The sequence below is a fragment of the Mesoplodon bidens genome (genome assembly GCF_964165515.1).
Source record: "Mesoplodon bidens genome assembly, chromosome: 5".
Classification (NCBI taxonomy): domain Eukaryota; kingdom Metazoa; phylum Chordata; class Mammalia; order Artiodactyla; family Ziphiidae; genus Mesoplodon; species Mesoplodon bidens.
This window is the reverse complement of record NC_138161.1, coordinates 33,285,720-33,308,985: the sequence shown is the minus strand read 5'-3', so window position 1 is coordinate 33,308,985 and position 23,266 is coordinate 33,285,720.

The window sequence follows — 23,266 nt, the reverse complement described above, 5'->3', positions numbered from 1 at the left end:
GTCTCTTCCTGTGGTACTAAGAGACATCTGAATTCTCAGGGTCATCATTCATTGCCCTGTCATTTCATTCCCCTGCAAAATCCTAAAGCATTCAGTCTTGCCCAAGCTGCAGGATTTTTTTTTTCCTATTGACTTATGTTTCTATTATAACCATGGCAGCTTCTTCAGAGTTCCTCTACTTTATCCAGATGTTCAGGTCTTAGTGCCCTGCCTACTAAACTAAAGTTAATTATCTGTCCCTTCAAAGCTGACTTTGGTGTTTTCCTTCTCTTTCTTGTTAATTATGTAACATCTTGTCAGACATATCAAATGCCTGTTAAAAAGATAGTCTCTTTATAATAAGACTGCACTTGAGCATGCCCCCCTTATATTAGTCCATTCCTTTCCTATCACTTCTCCTATTTCTGCCATTTGTGATGGAAGTCTTAGCCGGTTAATGCATACCAGTCACTTTCCTTAGTTTAGACCTATTCCATCAGAAGTTTCAATCCTTCCCAAGATTTTAACTACATTCTCTTCTCTGAAAAGTCCCAGATTTCTTTTTCTAGTCCTCATCTCTATTTAATATCAAGCTAATGGATTTTTTAGAACCAAAATATGCTAATTTTTAATTTTTTCTCCAGTTCTCCCCAAATTTCTCTTCCATGACAAGTGGCTTTAGGCTAATTGAATAGTGATTGCATTATATTCTACAAGAAAAAGAGGCAATGTTTCTTTTTCTCTGTAAGGTTTGTGGATTTTAAAATACCTTTCTATTGACCTACTAAAAACTCTTCTCACCTCCCTGTCTTCCTTTGTTCCCCTTTTCTTACAAACATTGCCCTCTCCTCCATCCTTTCCTTATCTACAATATTTTCTGTTCTTTTAATTGTTTTCTAATTATCTACAGACACAACTTTCATAGATTTTCCATGTTTACCAGCAGTTCACTTCAACCTTTCTGGTTCCTCTCACCTCTTAACACTGACATGTCCAATCGCCCAATCCTGTACTGTTTCATTGTAGGCAGGTAAAACTATCCTCTATGGTTCTTGGATACTTTCATTTAATCCTTTGACAGTCAAGTCCCCTAGAAAACCTTAAGTCAATTTAAATAATATTCCCCAATAATAAGATTGTTTTGCCCTCCAGCTTCTATTGGAAGAGAGAAAGAGCGAAAGAGAAAGAGAAAGAGAGAAGAAGATAAGATATAATTTGTACTTGTCTTGTAATCATAACTGCTATTATGGATCATTTTCTACAACATTTCACTGTTACTATAAAATTCCAAATGGCTTTAGATAGCGAAATATTTCAGAAATCCTGTTTGAGAAATTCTTCATAGACTAAAATTTCCAACTGTGTTAGGAACTCGTTGAATTATTAAACCAAATGTTTTTTAGCTCTGAAAGTGAGAATGGCTCAGTTCTTTTGAAGATTTGACATTCTAATAAATTTTGAATGAAGTTTATTTAAATGCAACTCTTTGTGATAACTAAAACAACTAATTCCATTGTAAGACCTATAATGGAAATTTCTCTCTTTAGATAAAAGTTTAGTGCAGGGCTTCCCTGGTGGCACAGTGGTTGGGAGTCCGCCTGCCGGTGCAGGGGACACAGGTTCGTGCCCCGGTCCGGGAGGATCCCACATGCCGTGCAGCGGCTGGGCCCGTGAGCCATGGCCGCTGGGGCTGCGCGTCCGGAGCCTGTGCTCTGCAACGGGAGAGGCCACAAAAGTGAGAGGCCCATGTACAGCAAAAAAAAAAAAAAAAAAAAAAAAACAGTTTAGTGCAACAATTCATTGCCTTAGAATGGTACTGTGTGTTTTGGTATAATGAACTGAAGACCAAAATCTCTTATTTTTATATTCATTAATTGCTTAATTTTTATTCAAGCTTGCCATTGGTAGAGTTACAATTGCTGTCTAGAAACACCAAATTCCTATTCATTTTTCTTTTAATAGTCATATGTAGTCACATAGAACATTAGCTGTGGGCTATATGAAAATATTTTTCAAAATAATTTTAATTTGTCAAACTGTTAATTTTGTTATAATTCTGTTTTCTCAAAGCATCAGTGGGGTTTACTTTGCACATTACAGTTTATAAAGGGCTATTCTCATAGGTCATCTATTCTTCAATGTAATAACCTTGTGGATATGTGTCATTATTATCATCTCCATTTCCAGATAAGTAAACTAAAGGGTAAACATTAAAATAACTTTTCTATAATCACACACTGTATTTGCCTATAGTAAATAATTGAGTTTGACCTTAAACTCATGTCCTATAACTTTTGATTTCATGTTCTTTTCTCTAAAACTCAATGCTGAAGATACATGTGACTATACTGCGTGATAACTGATAAAGCATAGTAGGAAGCTACAGAAGTTATGTGTCTTAAAGGCTTCAGAGAGACACAGCTTGATTCCGAAAGTGGAATTATCAGAGGATTAAAAATCACACAGAAAGGGCTATTTAAAGAAATAAAATTAATAAGTCTCTTCTTTGAAATAAGAAAAATATCCTGAGAATCAGAACATTATTACAGAAGTTCTATGATCTTACTTCTTAATGCCTACACTTTAAAAATCAGCCTATCTCCCCAGGCCCTTGCCGGAGTCCAGCTCCAGCGAGTCCAGGGATACCCAAGGGATGGATAGCGTCGGCGAAGGAAATAATTCTATTACTTCAGCATTGCATGTTTCTCTTTCTCATGTCTTTATTCTTCATTCTTCCTCTACTGTTTACAATCACAGGTTTATATATTGTAGTTGATTACATTACCAGGTACGTGGCCAAACAATCTTAGCACAATCAAACCTCAAAATGTTCTATAAAGATTTTTTATTTTTATTTTTATTTTTTTTCTTTTTGCGGTATGTGGGCCTCTCACTGCCGTGGCCTCTCCCGTTGCGGAGCACAGGCTCCGGACGCGCAGGCCCAGCGGCCATGGCTCACGGGCCCAGCCGCTCCGCGGCATATGGGATCCTCCCAGACCGGGGCACGAACCCGTATCCCCTGCATCGGCAGGCGGACTCTCAACCACTGCGCCACCAGGGAGGCCCTATAAAGATTTTTTAAAACAAATATCCCCTAGTTTCTAGATGTCCTATTAAAATATTTCCCCAAGTTCCCATTAATCACAGGTTGTTTCTTAGTAACCAAGCCAAGCAGTTATATGATTATTTCAATTGTAAAAGTTGGAGCTACTTGTTCCTATTTTTCTTCTTGCATGAGCAACCTTTTGCAATGGTTCCATGAAAATATTTACAATGTACCTGCATGCTCTTTCTCATTGTTTCCTTCAACTGAGACAGTGTTTTCTCCCTATCCTGGCAACGAATTCTGCTCTAGTCATTTGTTTTTCTATAATTAATCTTCCTTTATAATAGAACCATAAATTTCCTATGTCATCATCAGGAACTCCGGCCCATGGCCATAACTCCATACTAGAGGGTGTTTTTCATAAAAACATCCCCTTAGTTCCAGGGTCTTAATTCTTTACCTATTTCCCCGGGGCTTTAGTGGGTAATTTCCATTCTGCAGTAGTTTCAGGAGGGGTGTCCTAGAGGAAATTTTCTTTCACGTGGAGCAACATCCCCCCAAAATTGCCCCTGTATGTAAATTTATTTTCATAAAACATAACAACGGAGCTGTGGTCCACCTTCCTGGCACGGCGCTGCCTTGCAGTTTCGCCTTCAGTTGCTCATGACTTTGTCATGGTGCAATGGCTCCAGGATGGCTTCCGACAGGCCCTGACAGGGAAATACAGTATTTGTAGCAGACACCGTGATAGCAAATACTCATCAGCCAGGGCATCCTCTCACCAGGAAAGGTTTCAGTGAGATGAATGCTTCCATGTCTTGACTATTGTAAATAAAGTTGCAATGAACAGGGAAGTTCATGTATCTTTTCAAGTTAGTGTTCTCATTTGCTTCAGATAAATACCCAGAAGTGGAATTCCTGTCATATGGGAGCTCTATTTGTAATTTTTGGAGGATCCGCCTCCTGTCTTTATAGTAGCTGCATCAATTTACATTTCCACCAACAGCTCACAAGGGTTCCATATTCTCCACGTCTTTGCTAACACTTATTTCTTGTCATTTTGATAATAGCCATTCTAACAGGTTGTGAGGTGATAAGTCGTTGTTTTGATTTGCATTTCATTGATAATTAGTGATGTTGTGTATCTTTTCATGTGTCTGTTGGCCATCTGTATGTCTTTTTTGGAAAAACGTCTCTTAAGATACAATACCAATTTTTAATCACATATTTGTTTTTGATATTGAGTTTTGTGAATTATTTACATATTTTGGATATTAACTCCTTATCAGATTTCTGATTTGCAAATATTTTCTCCCATTTGGTAAGTTGCCTTTTCATTTTGTTGACAGTTTCCTTTGTTGTGCAAAAACCTTAGTTTGATATTATCTCACTTGTTTATTTTTGTTTTTGTTCCCTTTGCTTTTGGTGTCAAATCCAAAAAAATCATCAAGACCTATGTCAAGGAACTTACCGCCTATGTTTTCTTCTAGAGGTTTTATGATTTTAGGCCATATGTTCAAGTGTTTAACCTATCTGGGGTTAGTTTTTGTGTTTGGTATTAAGATAGTGGTCCAGTTTCTTTTCTTTTCATTCTTTCTGTCCTTTTTTTTTTTTTTTTTTTTTTTTGGCATGTGGCTGTCCAGTTTTCCCAACACCACTTGTTGGAGAGACTGTCCTTTCTCCATTATATATTCTTTGCTCCTTTGTCCTAAATAAATTGATCATATATGCAGGAGCAGAATTATTTAAATGCTCTTAGCCAGTTCCCATTTGCTATTAATCGAACCATAGGAAACTGTTGATATTCAATTCCCTTTTAAAACTCAATTTCCTATAGTCTAAGCTAATTCATTTGAAGGTACGTGGTCAGTAATCTCAAAAAGTCAGTTTATGAGCATATGTATCCCCTTAACTTATGGAATATATATATATTTAATAAAGCTATGGAATATATACATGTTATATAGTAGGAACACATGCACACACACACACATATATAAAATGTAGATATAAATATCTAAAAGGACAAAAATAAATGAATGACCACCTTCACATTTATTTTTTGAGCATGGAATTTATACACACACATATACTTTATTGATTCTGCATTTTTAGGATGTTTTTGATCTTCATATTTTTGTTTATGTGCATCCCTAATCCTGGGTTGTCAATATTAGAAGGTGAGGACTGTTCTTAATATACTCATAATTTATTGCTCTCTAAAGGTAATGGTGATGAAATTTGGACCTATTTCTGATGACGTATTGAAATGGAGCAGGACCCTATGGTCCTCCCCCACCCACCCCCATGTCCTCTGCCTGCCTTTTGTCTGTGGAAAAACTTTAGCCAAAGTATAAGTTTAATCAGAGAACTGAGAAAATGCAGAAGCAAAAAAAAACAGTCAAACAGGACAAAAAAATAATAGTCAGTAAGCAAAGTCAAGGACCTTTAGTTCCTGTTCAAGGGCTATAGGTAATATTCTGAGCCATATCCTGTGAGCTGTCTTATAGATACTGAAAGCCCCGCCAGTTGGAAGAAGTTAGCTACATGATGCCCAGGCTGTAGCCATGACATAAGCTGCCACAATTCTGACAGTTTGCCTCAAAGAAATGGAAACATACCGACCTTGGAACTGAAGACTAACTGTACCTAAAACAATCAAGATGATGCTGGTCAGACCACCACATGATCAATTTCAAGATGACTGTCAGAGCTGGCTGTGCTGTTTCTTCCTGTGGTCTCCTCCCTCTGTCTATAAAAGCTCTTACCCACTGTTTGTCAGTAGCAGGGAGTCGGCCTTTGGACAGGAGTCCACCCTCCCCGCCCTTCACCCCTGCTACCCCCTCCTGGGTTACTGGCATCCAAAATAAAGCAAACTTTCCTTTCCACCAACTTCGCTTCTTTATTGACCTTTGAGCGGTGAGCAGCCGGACCCCACTTTCTGTTACATTATCAGCCACCCAAATATAGCTTTAAAAATCAGGAAAGTAATTTGACTGTCTATAAATTTGTGAAAGGTAAAATCTTTAAAAGGTTATGTTTAATTATACATTTATAGCTAGAAAGATTTCAATTGCTATTAAAATTGGGGAAAGTGTAAGTCCTAAATATATAGTTTTATACCAAAGAAAGAAAATTTTGATAATGGAATTCTCACAAAATTTATTTTTTTGGAGACTGTGTTTCCCCCTGTGAATAGCAGAAACACTCATATGAATATTTCTATTGTTAACAAAAGCATCTATTAATCATAAATGCATTTGGTTTGGCTAGGAGAGAGATAAATCACTATAACAGAAACAATAGTCATGCACCTTGAATGGTGATTTTAAACATGCTCATGTTGTCACATTTGAGTTTTACAATAGCCCTGTTGGACAGGTAAGAATGCATATTATCCCTTTTCAGTGACTGATATATAGTGTCAGGAAATGTTATAGTCTGCTAGCATTTATTTCATAGCTGTTATTGTAGAAAGACATTACTAAATGTCTACTCTTTTTTTATTAACTTATATTCTCCAATCTAAAACTACTATTCTACTATATGGCCTATCTTTGAATGTAAAGGTAGTAGGGGAGGGAGATGAGCAAATGGAAAATAGAAGAGGGTATTGGACTTTGTGTTGTAGGCCACTGAGAAAGAATGAAAATCATTAGGAAGGGAAGAAGCAATACTAGGCTTGTGTTTAGGAAGATCAGTTTAGTAGCCATTGGAAAATATAGTAATCAGAAGTATATTGGTATCAATGATCCTTAAAGAGACTGTTAATAGTGTCCAAAAAGAAAAAACTGGAAGCCTACCCTACAGAGGATGGAAAGAAATATCAAGTTTCTGATAAAGATTGTGAAGTAGATTGGATGCCTAACATGATTAGGATAATTGTATGATTTATCATCCAAACCACAACACCTTTAAGAATGAAAGAAATTTCTGTTAATAATGGAGATGAAATGGCAGGTATAAATTGAAACTGTCCCAAGCAAACAGGGATGAAATGTCATTCAAGGCATGCTGGAAAGAAGAATCAAAGAAACCTTTGAGAATTTCAATGAAGTGAATGGAGATAAAATTTCTAAAGACAGGGAACTCAGGGGAACTTAGTTGCAAGAACATTTAAAGAGTTCTGTTTTCTGGTCCCATGCATTAAAATAAAAATATAAAGAATTCAACTTGAAATTAGGTCTATACATATCTCTGGAGCTAGATAAATGCTAGAAACAGACATCAGAGTTCCTGGCCTACTGGGAAGGTTTGCAAGCTTTGAAGTAAATGACATCATCAGGAAAAAGGGTAGAGAGGGAAGAAACGAAGGGTCTAATATATAAAGAGCTGGGGAGGGTGGGGATTCACAAAAGTCAAAAAAGGAGAGAATTTGGTGGGAGCGAGATACAAGAGGGAGGAGATATGGGAATATATGTATATATATAGCTGATTCACTTTGTTATAAAGCAGAAACTAACACACCATTGTAAAGCAATTATACTCCAATAAAGATGTTAAAAAAAAAAGGGAGAGAATTTGAAGACACTCAGAGAGGTAAATATTGTCAAGTGTTGGAGAGTGTTGTTACAGAATGGGCACTAAAAATGGGCCACTGCATTTGTCATTTAGTTGGTCAATAGTGACCTTTGTAAGGGCAGCTTCAGTGGAATGACATGGAAGCCAGATTTTAACAGGATGACAACAGATGGAGGAGTTGAACAATACCCACTAGATATAATAATAACCTAACATTTAGTTTTTGTTATGTGCTCATTTTTACTGTAAGTACTTTACATAGATAGTCTCATGTAATCTTCATGCCGTCCTGATGAAGTCATTGTTTAAAATCACTGCTTATAACAAATTCCCCAGTGGTCCAGTGGTTAGGACTCTGCGCTTTCACTGACAAGGGCCTGGGTTCAATCCCTGGTCTGGAAACTAATCCTGCAAGCTGAGCTGTGTGGCCAAAAAAAAAAAAAAAAAAATCACTGCTTGTAGAAAGTGAAACCTAAATTCAAGCCGCACAGACAATTTTAGAGTCTATTCTTTTAACCCCTGAGTGTTGGCTATTTTCTCATCCATTAAGAGTAACCAACACATAGCGGTTAAGAGACTGGGCTCAAAATTCCCACTATTCCTTTGAATTGTTAGAGTGATGGTCTCCTTAAAGAAGTGATTATCAAAATTCATGTCCCCCCATCTCCCATGCACCCCTCAAAGTAGAAAAACTGTAGTGTTCTGCACAAGCAATCCTCAATTTGTAATTTACTCTATCAGATAGGCTTAATGGCACTGGGGAGGCTTGAGATATGGGACAAGTATGGAAGACAAGCCCAATATGGCAGTGACTTCGTACAGAGGAGGTCTTGAGTAATTTGTCATAGGTAGACATTGAAAGGGTAGGCAAGAGAAAGGGTCCATTTGGAAGAGTGGAACAGATTATGTTTCAAAGGGAAAGGGAGAGACTTTTTCAGATTTCACTTGGTTAGGCCTGAAGCTGACAGCTGTTCATGATTTGTGTCCTTGAGCAAGTCATTTAATTTTTCAGTCTCAATTTTCTTGTTTGTAAAATGAGAAGTTTGGGTTAAGTGATCTCTAGTGTTTCTTCTAGTTGTAATAGTTTTAAATATTTGCTTAGGCTTTTCATTATTTTGTTTGATGATATACTGTCTGTGTCTATTAAAAAACAATGGTTGTTGGGACTTCCCTGGTGGTACAGTGGTTAAGAATCCACCTGCCAATGCAGGGAACATGGGTTCAAGCCCTGCTCTGGGAAGATCTCACATGCTGCAGAGCAACTAAGCCCGTGCACCACAACTCTTGAGCCTGTGCTCTAGAGCCTGCGAGCCAAAACTACTGAGCCCCCACAAGCCACAACTACTGAAGCCCTCGCACCTAGAGCCTGTGCTCCGCAACAAGAGAAGCCACCACAATGAGAAGCCCACGCACCACAATGAAGAGTAGCCCCCGCTCGCCGCAACTAGAGAAAGCCCATGCGCAGCAACAAAGACCCAACACAACCAAAAATAAATAAATAAATAAAATTCTTTTTTAAAATGTTGTTTTATTGACTTAGGAGGAAACCACATGAAAATATGAATTCGGTACTGCAATGGGTCCTAGCTTTGAGGTTTCACATGAGATGTTTTCTTTAGTTATGGTGTAGAAGTATATTTTTATATCCAGTAACCAGAAATGTCATTAATACATTGTCTGTTGTAAAATAGTGCCACTCACTTTTGGAATATCTTTCTCCATGAAGTTAAAACCCATTCTAATAATCTCATGCATTAAGCCTATATATCATTCCTATCACTCATACTTTAATGTCTTTCTCTTGAAGTGCTGTCGAGGGAAATTTATGACAGCAACAGAGTCATCTCACCTTGTAATTACATGGCTTATAGCATTCTCTCCAAAATTGGTAATTATTTCTTACAAAAAGTAACTTGTTCTTCAGGCTTTATTCTTTTAATAAAACTGTGATACACAAAATGTTTTCTTTGACCAAGAGGACCTGTTTGTCCAACCGATTACGGCAAAATCTTTGGGGTGCAAGTTAAGGTTACCCATTTCCATTGTTGGCAGGTCTGTGGCAGATGGTTTGGACATTCATTCTGTGATTGCTTCTCTGACATCTTCTCAGAGGATCAATTCGTTGAGTGATAGATGAGAAATGGACCACTCCCTTTGGCTTCTCTTTGTTTTTCCTCTTTAAAGGGGAATTCTGAAAAAAAAGAAATCTGGGCTTCTGGTCTAGTGTTCTTTCCTGCTTCATAGTGATTCAGCTTTCAAATAAGAGGTAACACATCTTCATATATGGACACGCCAATTGGAGGGTCTTAGAAATTTGGATACGGGTTAAGGCAAAAATGATACTTGTGGGTTTACCTTTTGGAAGCTATAGTTTTGTTTTACTATTGATTTCTCTTTGATCTTGTCATAACAATTTTTTTGAACCCAAACTGAAGCCTCTATTTGCAAGTACGATAGTTAAGAATTCCAAAAAATTACAATTCTTACTAAGTGATTCTCACTTGCATCATGTGGCCATATGATATATCTCTCTGTTCTGCTTATCTCCTAGTGTTAACATCAACAATAAAACCCATTTATCAAAAGTGTATACCTCAAATTAATTTGGAAGAGTACTATATATAGTTCATATATATAAGTATCTCTGCATATTATACTAAAGATTTTAGTTCTTTGCATTCCTAGATGGGGTTTTAGTGGTGGAATGCTATATGAGGGTGAGGATGGGGAAGTGGGAGGTTTGGGAGAGTTTCTGAATGAAAACAGTTATACCATTGCCAAAAAATATTATTCTTCACTTTATAATTAGACTAGGGGCCACCAGCTATTGAAATTGTCATGGCTTGTACTATGTATTAGACTGAAAAATAAATTCAACCTTAATATGATAATATTAAATGTGTATAGAGTTTTGGGTCCTATATGAGTACAACCATAGGACATATCTTATGATCTGTTGCTGTTATTTTTAATGATTCATTAAAAACTTTGCTATTTTGTTAGAGCAGTGCTTTGGGGTGTGCTTGAAACTTTCTTCCTCCTTCTCCATCTTTGAAAGTGTTCTGTTTCAGATCTTCACAACACAGCCCTCTATCCAGAATGCTAGCATCCATTCCCTGCACATACCTAAACTAAAAGTATTGCTTTGCGAGTGGGGCAAATATGTACTGAAAATTGGCTGCCAGTCCTACTGCATATTCTTTTTGGGTTTGATTTCCTACACTCTCGCTCTCTTTAGGCTTACAACCCCTCCTTCCACCATTCTTCCTGTCCCAGGCATGCATGTACCAATATATACACGCTCCTACTTCACATTCTGAAATATGAAAAATCGTCTGTAGGAATCATTTTCATCTTGCCATTGCTAAATCTACCAAACTATATTCATATTATATCCATATTCTCTGCCTTCCATCCTAGTGCAAAAGTGCCCCTATTTTTATTAAAAGCTACTTTTGCTCTGCATCTAATCATGTCTTACCTTAATTAATTTTTTTTCCTGCAGTCATTTTTTTTCTGCCACTAATATCTGTCTTTCAAAAGGATCATTCTAGTCATGCTCTACTAAGATCCTCCATCTTAAAAAAAGATTCTCTCTTAGAATATCTCCCTCCATGCTCTCCTTTTCAACAAAAATTCTTAGGAGTTGTTTATGCTTCCCTTGCCCCTTCCTCACCACACTCTCTCCTCGTCATATTCAGATAGGCACCCACAGTAATCGTTCCATTGAAACTGATCTTACTAAAAACATCAGTTGTCTATATATTGCCAAGTACAGTAGTCACGTCTCACCTTACTAGGGCTTCTTAGCATCATTTGACAGTTCTTCACTCTTTAAAGACACACATCTCTTGGCTTCTGTCACACCACACACACCTAGCTCTCCCCATACCTTGTTAGCTTCTCTCAGTCTCATTTTCATATTTCTTCTCTTTTTCCTTGTCTCTAAATGAGTGCCCCCTTGGCTTGGAGTGTGCTTACAGTCATTCTCTAAATGATCTCTTATAGTCACTTGCTTATAAATATTAGCTTATGTTTCTGTAACTCACAATTTTATATCTCTAGCTCTGGACTTCCTGTCTTCCTCCCTCCCTCCCTCCCTTCCTTCCTTCCTTCCTTCCTTCCTTCCCTCCTTCCTTCCTTCCTGCCTTCTTTCCTTTTTTGGTTGGAACTCCATAACGTTGTATCCAACTATATACCAGACATCACCAACTGAATATAAGGTAGGTATCACAGGCACTATATGGCCAAAATAAAATATTTGATTCTCCCACCACTTCTTCTCAGCCTGGTCCTCCCTGTGTCTTTCCCATCCCAGCATTCACACGTCCATTCATCCGGTAGCTTAAGATAAAGCTATTGGATTTAGCCTTGATACTTACTCTCTCCCACCCAATCTAGCAGCAGATTTGTTTGATTCTATCTCCCAAATATATCTTACATTAATCTACCTTCCTCCATCTCTACTATTACCATCCTAATCCATGCTTGGATTCTTATACTCCATTTCTCACACAGAGACAAAAATGATTCTAATAAACCCTAAATAAAATTACATCACTCCCCTACTTAAAACTGTCCAATAACATCTTGTTTCACTCAGATGAAAATCCCAATCCCTTTTTTTGGCCTCAGGACCCTTTCTAACCTGGACCATACCTATACCTCCAAACCCAGCTTCCACAACCATCCTTCAGACACAAGAGAGACATAGAACCCTCACGTGTGACAAGTCTGATCCTATCTCAGGGCCTTTACGCTTGCTGTTCCCTTTGTTCAGGATGCTCTTCTCACAAATTGGATCATGGATGCATCTACTTAGGTCTTCAGAGTTCACCTCCAAACTTGCCTTTTTAAAGTGACTTTGGCTTATTTTGGCTATTATCGCCTCACTTATTTTCATGTGACTCTGTCTTGTTTTCTTTTTGGGTCTTATTAATATTGGAAATCAGATTGTGTATTTCTGTGTTACCTTATTTATTTTCTATATCCTTTAACCTCAATTCCATATTCGTAGCTCCATTGCCCATCATAAGAATCCTGGTTCCCAACCATACTAATATAGGCATTTATTTGTTCTACCCTGCAATACACATAAAACAACTACTACTAACAACTACAATCCTACCAAGTACAGTTCAAATTTTCTTTGCACTTTTTATCCTTAGAATCTATGCTGCTAAAGGTGTCAAGTCAAATTTTGTGTTCATAAGTTAGGTAAAAGTTTTCTCCCTGTGGTTGTATTATGTATTTGACATATAGTTATGTTCATTTGTTGATATTGCCATTCCAATTCAAGGTTAGTTTTTCATTCTTTTTTATTGAATACAGTTTCTGAGTAGGACAAAACATTTACATAATAAAAATTCAAAAGTTATGCTCAAAGAAATCTTGTTCGTCTCCAAATTTTAATAGATTGGAAACCATACTCAGTATACAATTATGAATCTTTCATTTAATTATTTTATTTACAAACTATCAATTATCCTATTATTGGACTTCTAGGAAGTTTCTTGGCTTTTTCCTTTTTAAAATTATGCTAGCATTAACAAACATGGATTTTTTTTTAAATTCTGAAATATTTCTCTGACCTATTGTTTTAATTGTGACACAGAATATATTATCATTATGAGGTTTTGTTACTTATTATTACTTTGTATCAGATATCTTCAATTATAGTTAGTATATTAGAATTAGTCCAGATGTAGGGGAATATTAGTTATTCCAGATAATAGAGTTTCTCTCCGTATATGCACACATCATGAAGCAGATAATAAGGTCAAAGATCTGGACTTAGGTCCCTGTTTTCCCCTGTATTACCTGTGCATATGGATAGCATTTAGCTGAGTCTAAAGTGGACTTAATAGTACTTGCCTTGTGGAGTTCACTACATAGGTGTCCTTCTGACCAGGGTGATTTTTCCAGAAGTGACCCATATTCTAACTTATTCATGGCCCTTTTGGGAAGATTTTTTTCAAACTCACAATCTTGGAAGATAATCTCTTTTCTCTGTGTTATGGAGTCGTTTTGCCAGAGTGAAGATGTTCCAGCAGACATGTTCCCCTCTTCACCTGCCTCTCTCACACCTCTCCCCAGGGAAGCTGACTAGGGGAGGTGGGAGAGAGAGGGAGAGAGACACCCACCCACTAGAGTCCCTGGTTCTATCTCTCTTGACAGTTCTCTCTATCTCTGTTTAGTTATATGAACATTAAACTTCTCATTTAAGTAGTTGGATCAATATTGTACATTCCCCTTTGAAAGAGTTTACATTCTAAATTTGCTTGAAACTTAATCATGTGTTACATGGATAGGTATAGCATAAGGCAGAATAGCACAGGGACTGTAGCAGAAGTATCAAATATTCTAAGAAAGGGAGAGAAGATCGTAATTTCAGTAGGAAGGATTAGTCAAAAGATGACACTAACAATGGTCTTTCAAAGGCTTAACAAAGAAATGAGCTTGTGAATACTCCATTCAATTTAACAAATATGTGTCAGGAACTTCCAATACGCCTCTATGCATACAGATGTTAGGAGAACACAGAACTGCTTGAAAGGAACTCATAGGCTCTCCAGATGATGGGTCACAAAGACTCTGCTTTGACATCATCTCTCAAAGCCATTATGCTACTCTAATTTATCTTACACACTGCAACCTGAATAATATTGCTAATGCAAAGTTTTGAACATTTGGTTCCTGTACTCTAAAACATTTAATGGTTTTCCATTCTCTAGATAGAGTCTAGAATGAGTGTTTTTATTGCTCATCCTTATAATTGTTTTAATTTGAGCACTTCTCATTGCATATTTTAAAATTCATTTATAAAACACATAAATGTGTCACTGTGCTGACGGGCATCACAAAAATGTACAAAAATAGATAATGGGGAATAAGCAATAATGAGATCAACGTGAAATAAGCCATATAAAAATATCTTGCTAAGCACAATAGCATTTTACTATCATTAGCTAACATTTGAAGGTAATATACATATATACACACACATGCATGCAGGTAAAGTCATAATTTAAATAGCAGTCTGAACATGATTTCTTTTGATTTTTAAATAGCCATTGTTTATATTCAGTATGTGATGAATGAAGACCTCAGTCTAACAGTATTAATAATTGCTGCTCCTTTTATTTCCACTGCCACTTTCTCATTTACTTATACTCGCATTGCTTGCATTATTATCAATCCATAGTTTCTCTGCCTGGATCTTTTCATGTACTTGCTCATCTCATGAGGTTTAATTAGTTAAAACTAAATATGGTAAACCGAAACTTCCTTCCTTAGGTACGTCTAAACTATCAAATCATTCACAAAGTGCTGAAAGCAAATAGATGAAGGAGGCTTCCACTTGTCACTCCATCTACATTGCAAAATTACTACCCTGCTCTTTTCAGGGAGTTGTGCCTTATATACGACAAGTGACCATTCTGATATATGGCTGGCTGAAGAAGTCAGTGTAAATCTGTGCAATAAATAAGAATAAAGCCTAAGTTTTCTTGTCTTTTTGGTACAAAATAAGAATCAAATAGGTCTATTATTATCTTTTCACACCCAAAACATCACCTTGTACACTCTGTAAGGTGTACGTACTCTACTGTGCCAAGGAATTAAGCCCCAAATCCTTTTTCTGGCTTCAAACTTCTCTGTGACATGACTCTAATCGATTCATCTTAGTACAGACAGTACTTATTTGGAAGTGCTGCTCCCCATCTCCTGCCTGGACCACCCTCTCCTGCATCTGTGCTTTGATCCATGTTATACTTCTACTTGAATGCCATGTCAGCTGTAACGTGAGAACAATGAGCATCTTTTAGTCATCTTTCATTGCCTCACATCTAGCACAATAACTGTCAAAGAGTACAGGTCTAGCTGAGAACTCATTCTTGATCTTCCTGTATTAGTTGATAGTTAGATCTCCCTAAATTCAAATTAGTGAGATTTTTACCCTAGCATGTGCTAGTACTTCTTCCCTTCATGAACAAAGCAGCCTCAATATTACTAGTATATCTGTAAAATTTATGTTCCATTATCTTCCCTGCATCTTAAATTCTCCATTACACATTCAATGAGTTTGTATAAAATAGAAACTATTTGGATAAATGAATTAATAAATGAATAAAAGTATCTGGAATTTCATATAAACTGACATTTCTTTTTTTTTTTAAAGGGCTTCAAATGCTTGGCTTTTTATTTATTTATTTATTTATTTTTGGCTGTGTTGGGTCTTCGTTTCTGTGTGAGGACTTTCTCTAGTTGTGGCAAGCAGGGGCCACGCTTCATCGCAGTGCGCAGGCCTCTCACTATCGCGGCCTCTCTTGTTGTGGAGCACAGGCTCCAGACACGCAGGCTCAGTAGTTGTGGCTCACGGGCCTAGTTGCTCCGCGGCATGTGGGATCTTCCCAGACCAGGGCTCGAACCCGTGTCCCCTGCATTAGCAGGCAGATTCTCAACCACTGTGCCACCAGGGAAGCCCCTGACATTTTTTTTCCTATGTATTTTTTAGTGTAAATCTCACATTCTGGTGTGCTGTGTTTATTTCTCATTAAAACATCCTTAGGTAGCTCATGTAAAAAGCAATCTTAGGTAAAATCTATAACTGTGATGTTATGGTGTCCAGGCATTTTGATACTGAGATACTTTCCCAGTAGTTGAGGACTGACATAAAAATGACTTCAAAATACTGAATTATTTTTTAAGAGCTGTCCGAAGCAAGAACTTTACATTGGATTTAATATCACACCCTGCTCAATGTTTTTTCAAAAGGGAATCATTAAAATGTTTAATTTGTAAAGACCATTTGAATTGTTCTCTGTAAATCTGTATCATGGAAACTAATTCCTTATCACAGCCTGCACCACTTGAAGATCTGTATTTCTGAAACTATCTCCATTGAGTTTTTCTATTTTTTCACTAGTACATTTTTATATCTGCTTTATATTGCTTCACCTGAGAATGATTCTGCCAGCTAACTCATTTTTATTTATTCCATGTTCTACCAGTAGCAACTGATTCCCAAGGACCAAACGAGATCCTTTCTTTTATAGAAGTTTAATGTCCAGCCCAGGGAAGGGTTCATAAGAAGTTGCAAGTTCACAACTGATTATTGCATGAGAGTCTCAGGTTCCACAAGTTTATCCAGCAAGCTTTATGTCGCCTCTAGGATTAGATGGTCTTGGGAAAGATAACCCATGAAGGCATGGACTATTTCATGCAGCAGTGTAACATTACAATGATGATACTCACTTATTTAAAAAATACTGTTTAGCAAGAATTTATCTTCACCAACATAACAGTCCCTACACTCTTCAGCTCCAGGTGGAAGGTCTTAAACTTCTTGAATTTGCAGTACTAAAAGAATTTCCAAACACCTGTGACAACACTTGCACATAAGGCCATATAGGATTCAGGATTAGATATATACAGAAAGCTTCAAGATAACTGAAAACATCTAATATTGATAAGGTATGCGTTAGCTTTTTCTTTTGAATCCAAACTCAACTTCAAGTGCCAAATTTTAAGAAACACATTAGTCAAAGTCCTAATGAATGAAAAACATTCTCACTCATATTAGGGATAGATCTTTCTGGACATACAATTAGAAGCAAACAGGCTTTTTTGTGGCACCCTTCATTTCAGAGTAGCTGACTTTAATGTTCAGAACATTATTGTAATTCTCTCAGTATCATCAAATTTCTGTCAGTGAAACTTCACACAGTGGTTTCTGTTTCAATCTCCCTGTGTAAGAGAGCAAGAGAAGATGCCGAACTTTCCCGTATCAGACAAGGTTTCTTGAGTAATGACTGAGCCTCATGCCTTCTCATCTTAGAATATTATATCATCTTATCCTTAACAGATCCATGATGTTTACCTCCATGTAATCATGACTATGTCTATACTTTAAAAACCTGTGTGTGTGTTTGTGTGTTGGTTTAACTTCCCATGACCTAAACATATACAGATCTTAATGCAGCATTTAGGACTTAATATCATATTGGTTTGCTAAATGAGATTAGGCATGTAAGCATTAGAAGGAAGCATTCAAAATCAAACTCAGCTTTATTGTTTACTGATAAACTTTCACTTACCTCATAATACAGTAATTTCAAAAATCTCCTCTCTTCATTGCGTGATTGGATTTTCTCAGATTTTTGTATTTCCTTCCTCTTGATTTCTTAGTTATTCCCAATTCTTATATAATTGAACTTTACTCTGTGACATAAACATTTAACAGATGAATGGCTATTTAAACATTATTTTCATTGCTGCTTATATTTAGCTTGATATATATCTTATGTTTGTTTTTCCTGCATATTTTACAACACGAAATTTCAGAAAACAATTTTGATCATTGCGTTTTTAACCCATATGTGGAATTTAAACAACAGGATTTTAAATTTAGAAGGCAAAATGTGACAAAGCTGTTTGAAGAATAACACATTGAAACTGGTAATTAGTTATGGAAGTATTAACTTCAAAAAAATAATAAAAATATAAAATATTTTCTGTAATTCTGGAATATTATTAAATTTTAAATTAACCCACCAATATTTTCTTTTAGGCATCAGTTGAGTGCTCTCAATAGCTTGTTTTTAAATGGCTAAGATGTTTTGATGTACTGCATATGTGATATATCCAGCCCATCTGTTATGAAAAATAAGTGAAACTATCTCTAAACTAAACCAGTAGTCTTCAAAATAAACAACTAACTATATAAATAAGGTATATGGCACAAACTATTACTTTGGTGTATTGTCTAATCTTTAAAAAAAAAGGCTAATAACTAAACATTTACATTGGAATTCACAAAGAACCAAGGCTACTCATAGTTAAAGGGACAGTTAACTGACCTGCCCAGTCATTTATACTGGCAATTCATTTAATGAAACTTAACAAATGAAAGAAGGGGAAATCATTGGTATGAAAGCCAAGTGAGACATGGCTCTCTATTCAACTATGTTGAATTTTTAAAGGAACATGGAAACTGTCATACCTACTTTTCTTATGGAGGTTTGCTACAGATTAATAGACTAAAAAATGTTCCTTTCTGGGGAATGTTTGGCCAAGTAAGAGACGGAAAAAAATGTGGCTTCATTCCAGCTCCTAAAGAAAAACAGAACTGAAAGGAACAAAAAGATGAGACTAAGTGTCATGGGCATGTTTATAATATACCATCCTGAAATTAAAGAATCACAATAAAACTAAGCCTCCAGGTCCATTATTTTACTTAGTTTTTAACGTTCAAAGCTACTTACTGTATTTCAATTATTTAAAAATCTTGATAATATAATTTATTCTCATTTTTTTAAACATGGAAAATCTTATGGAGATTCTTTTCTCACGTTAATATGAACATTTCAGGGTTAAAAATAATAATAATAAATAAAAATTTTTAAATACTTACAGCTCCCCAATGAACTAAAGTCAGTACAAAAGCTCTATGCAGCATGTGAAGTAGTCAAAAATGATGACATTTCATTGTATGGCATTGATCTCACATACTTTAACTTTGATTTAAAAGGAAATCTTGGCAGGCAATTAACCTACTTATAAAGATTTGTATAATAGAAAGCTCTTTTTGAATTGCTAATAGGTAATTATTTTTCTCCCCAGCAGCCCACTGAGGACTTCTCTTTCTTAAAGTTAACTATATGTTCCATAGTTTATTAGCATCAACTCTTTCAACTGTCCTTGGTGGTTACTGTTACAGGAGTCCTCCTTATATTTGCTTCCCCTTTCTATTTCTTAGGATATAGATTCTGTATAAGGGGGAAACAGCTGAATATCAAGGCCTACTGGAAGATGCCAGCAACTAAATACTAGTCACCTCACCTATACACCTTATCAACTAAAAGTTGATTGCAAGGAATTGAGAACAGAGGAAATATAATGATATAAGAACAAATATTAGATATTGTTGTTTTAGGGAAACAGACATTGTATATCAAGAAAGACCAGTTATTGATCAAAAAACTTAAGGGTATGAAATGAGACTCTGATAAAATTTGGTTCAGTGGCCACATGTTTAAGATAAAATGTTAACAAAGTAAGAAACTTATTAAGAATCATGCCTTCAACTTAACTTTCAGTAGCATCTGGCCTAAGAAACATTAGGTCCCTCCTTATAGCCCAAGTTGTAGTCAATGTTATCAGATTTTTTCACAAGAAAATTGTTTAGTTATTTAGCAGCCTGTTATAACTCTACCCACCATCTTACATTTGAGACCTTTGAAAATCTGGTCATGCCACAACTTTCGAAACTTATGTTCCGAATCTTTTGCTAGTCAAGTTTATCTTGGCCAAATGAGTTTGAATTTTCCTTATGTATATGTTTATCATTATTTCTACTTTTATGTAATTCTTCTTGCAGGTGTCTTCAATTCTAATCTGAACAATAAGTTTATTGTTATTAAGTGCATATTTCCTACAAACAATATTGTTGTTGCTTGTATGTGTTTCTGTCATCAGATAAGTTAAGAAGGAAGTGGTTGGAAAAGACTACCTTAGATCTTGGTCTCCTGTTCAATTTTCTTGGAGATGATAACCTCTCATCCATTCCACTCCTCTCCTCAATTAAAGAAAAGTTTGAAAAGAAACTATTAAACTCATTCTTACTAAGTTTAAAACACTACCCACCACATATTTTCTTTTTTTTTAACAACTTTATTGGAGTGTAATTCCTTTACAATGATGTGTTAGTTTCTGCTGTATAACAAAGTGAATCAGCTATACATATACATATATCCCCATATCCCCTCCCTCTTGCATCTCCCTCCCACCCTCCCTATCCCACCCCTCTAGGTGGTCACAAAGCACCAAGCTGATCTCCCTGAGCTATGCGGCTGCTTCGTACTAGCTATCTTTTTTTTTTTTTTTTTTTTTTTTGCTGTACGCGGGCCTCTCACTGTTGTAGCCTCTCCCGTTCCGCAGCACAGGCTCTGGACACGCAGGCTCAGTGGCCATGGCTCACGGGCCCAGCCGCTCCTCAGAGCGGCATCTGGGATCTTCTCGGACTGGGGCACAAACCCGTTTCCCCTGCATCGTCAGGCAGACTCTTAACCACTGTGCCACGAGGGAAGCCCATAGCTATCTATTTTACATTTGGTAGTGTATATATGTCCATGCCACTCTCTCACTTCGTCCCATCTGTACTTTCATTTTAACATGGAGCTAATAGACAGATTTAAATTATGGAACTTGAGGCATCCATAAAACATATTAAAGAAAGACCTTAAGGGACAAAAAACTTCTGAACACAAGTATTATGGGCGCCAAGTAATAATACTGGCCTTTGGTTGACCTGTTGTTAATAACTAAATGAAGTAATGTTATATACAATGCAAAGGTTTGGGAAATAAGAAGAACTTTGTAATTTTTATATGATTTTTTAATAGGTTGAGTGTTTCAAAAATGAATTAAGTTCAGACTCAGTAAAAATTAAGAGATTTTTTAGAATATTTTAAAGAGTACAGCAAGGTATTAAAAAGCACACCTTTGGTTATTTAACCTTAAGATAGTAAAGTTACATGGATTGGAAATGATGTACAATATAGATCCTACCTACCAAAGCAAAGAGAACCCACCAGACCTTCTGATATCACCTGGCCTCTGACTGCTGTAAAAATTTTTCATGCTCGGGCCCAAACCTGGTTTGTAATACAATGTTTACTTGTCATGCACTCCTAAGAGATAGCTCTTAACTCTTTCGTATTTATTTTAAACCTCAAATACAAACCAACCACAATCCCATAGTTTCATATTTTTCTGTGGTCATTTGTGTAAATGTAGAAATTCCCTTCTTTCTAAATAAATTCATAATACTCTTATCATCTAGCCAAACTGAAGAGAAACATCTCAGATGTACATCAGTTTTCAGCTCTGGGCACTTAATTAAATCTGTGAGTTTTTCAGTGACCAGCTGTTGCTTCACACTCAGACACACTCTCAATGAGGGTAAAAAATGCTGATTTACTTGGCACATGCCTGTTTGTGGCCCTCTGCTCAAAGCCCAGTCAGAGCTTTCAAGCTATTCTGATGGTAGTTTTATATAGATAGATCCTTTTCAAACTTAATCTAAACTTCTAATCTTCTAACAAATTTATTTCACATTAGTTGGTTTCCATCATACTACTTGACTTGGAATGAAACAGAATATGGGAAATACAAGGCTTGGGCTAAAGGTCTAGTTATATCATTTCCTGGTTGTATAATATTGAGCAATTAGCTTCTCCCAGCTCTGGTTTCCTAATCTGCAAAATTTTAACATTGTTAGTACTGTGAGGACTAAAGGAGACCAATGCTATACCATTTAACCCTCTACAGATATCAGCTTTTCCACTTTTTCCAGTGGTATTCTCAGTCCACCTGACTAAGTTCCTCTTGGAAACTTCTTTTCTGGTGGCTCCAACCTGAATTTTAGCCCTGGGGGCCCCTAAGAAGCATATAATTTCTCTGAAGGGAATAGACCAGGTCTATTCAGGGCTACTGGCTGGTAATTACATCAACTCTGAGCCCTAGAATTGAAGCATAGATATTTCCATTACTGGGCTTTTGCCATTGTCCAAGAACCGGCATGGATGTGTACTCTTCTGGCCAATAGATAGCAACAATACCATTGTAGATTAAGAAGTACCTATTTTAGTTCACCCTGTTGGACCACTGATCATTCTTTTGCTTGGAGTCTGTTCCACAGTAGTCTCAGTCCTTCTGGCACCAAACTGTTGCCTTTCCTAACCTCCCCAAAACCTATCTATTTTGTTCTCATCAGACTACTGAATTAACAAGTTGTACGAGCTCTACCGACCCACAGGATACATGAAGTTTCCCTGATCCTCCAACTAACAGTTACCTTTCCCATATTTAAACCCTAGATTCATATTCAATTTATGTCACTTAATTTGCCCTCTTTGATAATGTGAGTATTTTTTGAATATCTGAATTTCCATAGTAGATTTGAAGACACAAACTTTGTCTTCCTGTGATGTTTAGGACTATGTTTTGAATATAGTCAGTACTGAATAAATAAATATTGAATAAATGAATCAAAGAATGGGCAAATGCAAAAGTTATATTAAGAATACTCTTTAGGGCTTCCCTGGTGGCGCAGTGGTTGGGAGTCCGCCTGCCGGTGCAGGGGACGTGGGTTCATACCCCGGTCCAGGAGGATCCCACGTGCCATGGAGCAGCTGGGCCCGTGACCCATGGCCGCTGGGCCTGCGCGTCTGGAGCCTGTGCTCCACAGCGGGAGAGGCCACAGCAGTGAGAGGCCCGCTTACCACAAAAAAAAAAAAAAAGAATACTCTTTAAATACATATGTCCTCTGTAAGAACAAGGAACCATAAAGCTTAAGTTCACTGCCTAAAGCTCACCTTCTGGTGTAATTTATGTCTCCTGGTTGCGTATGACCTTAAAATGCTGGTCCTCTGAAAGCTACTGGAGAGACTGACAGATTTTTTCCAGGGATTAAATTTAAGCCAGTTTTGACTATCAAGAAAAGCCTGGGGGGCTTCCCTGTTGGCGCAGTGGTTGAGAGTCCGCCTGCCGATGCAGGGGACACGGGATCGTGCCCCGGTCCGGGAGGATCCCACATGCCACAGAGCGGCTGGGCCCGTGAGCCATGGCCGCTGAGCCTGCATGTCCGGAGTCTGTGCTCCGCAATGGGAGAGGCCACAACAGTGAGAGACCCACGTACCACAAAAATAAATAAATAAA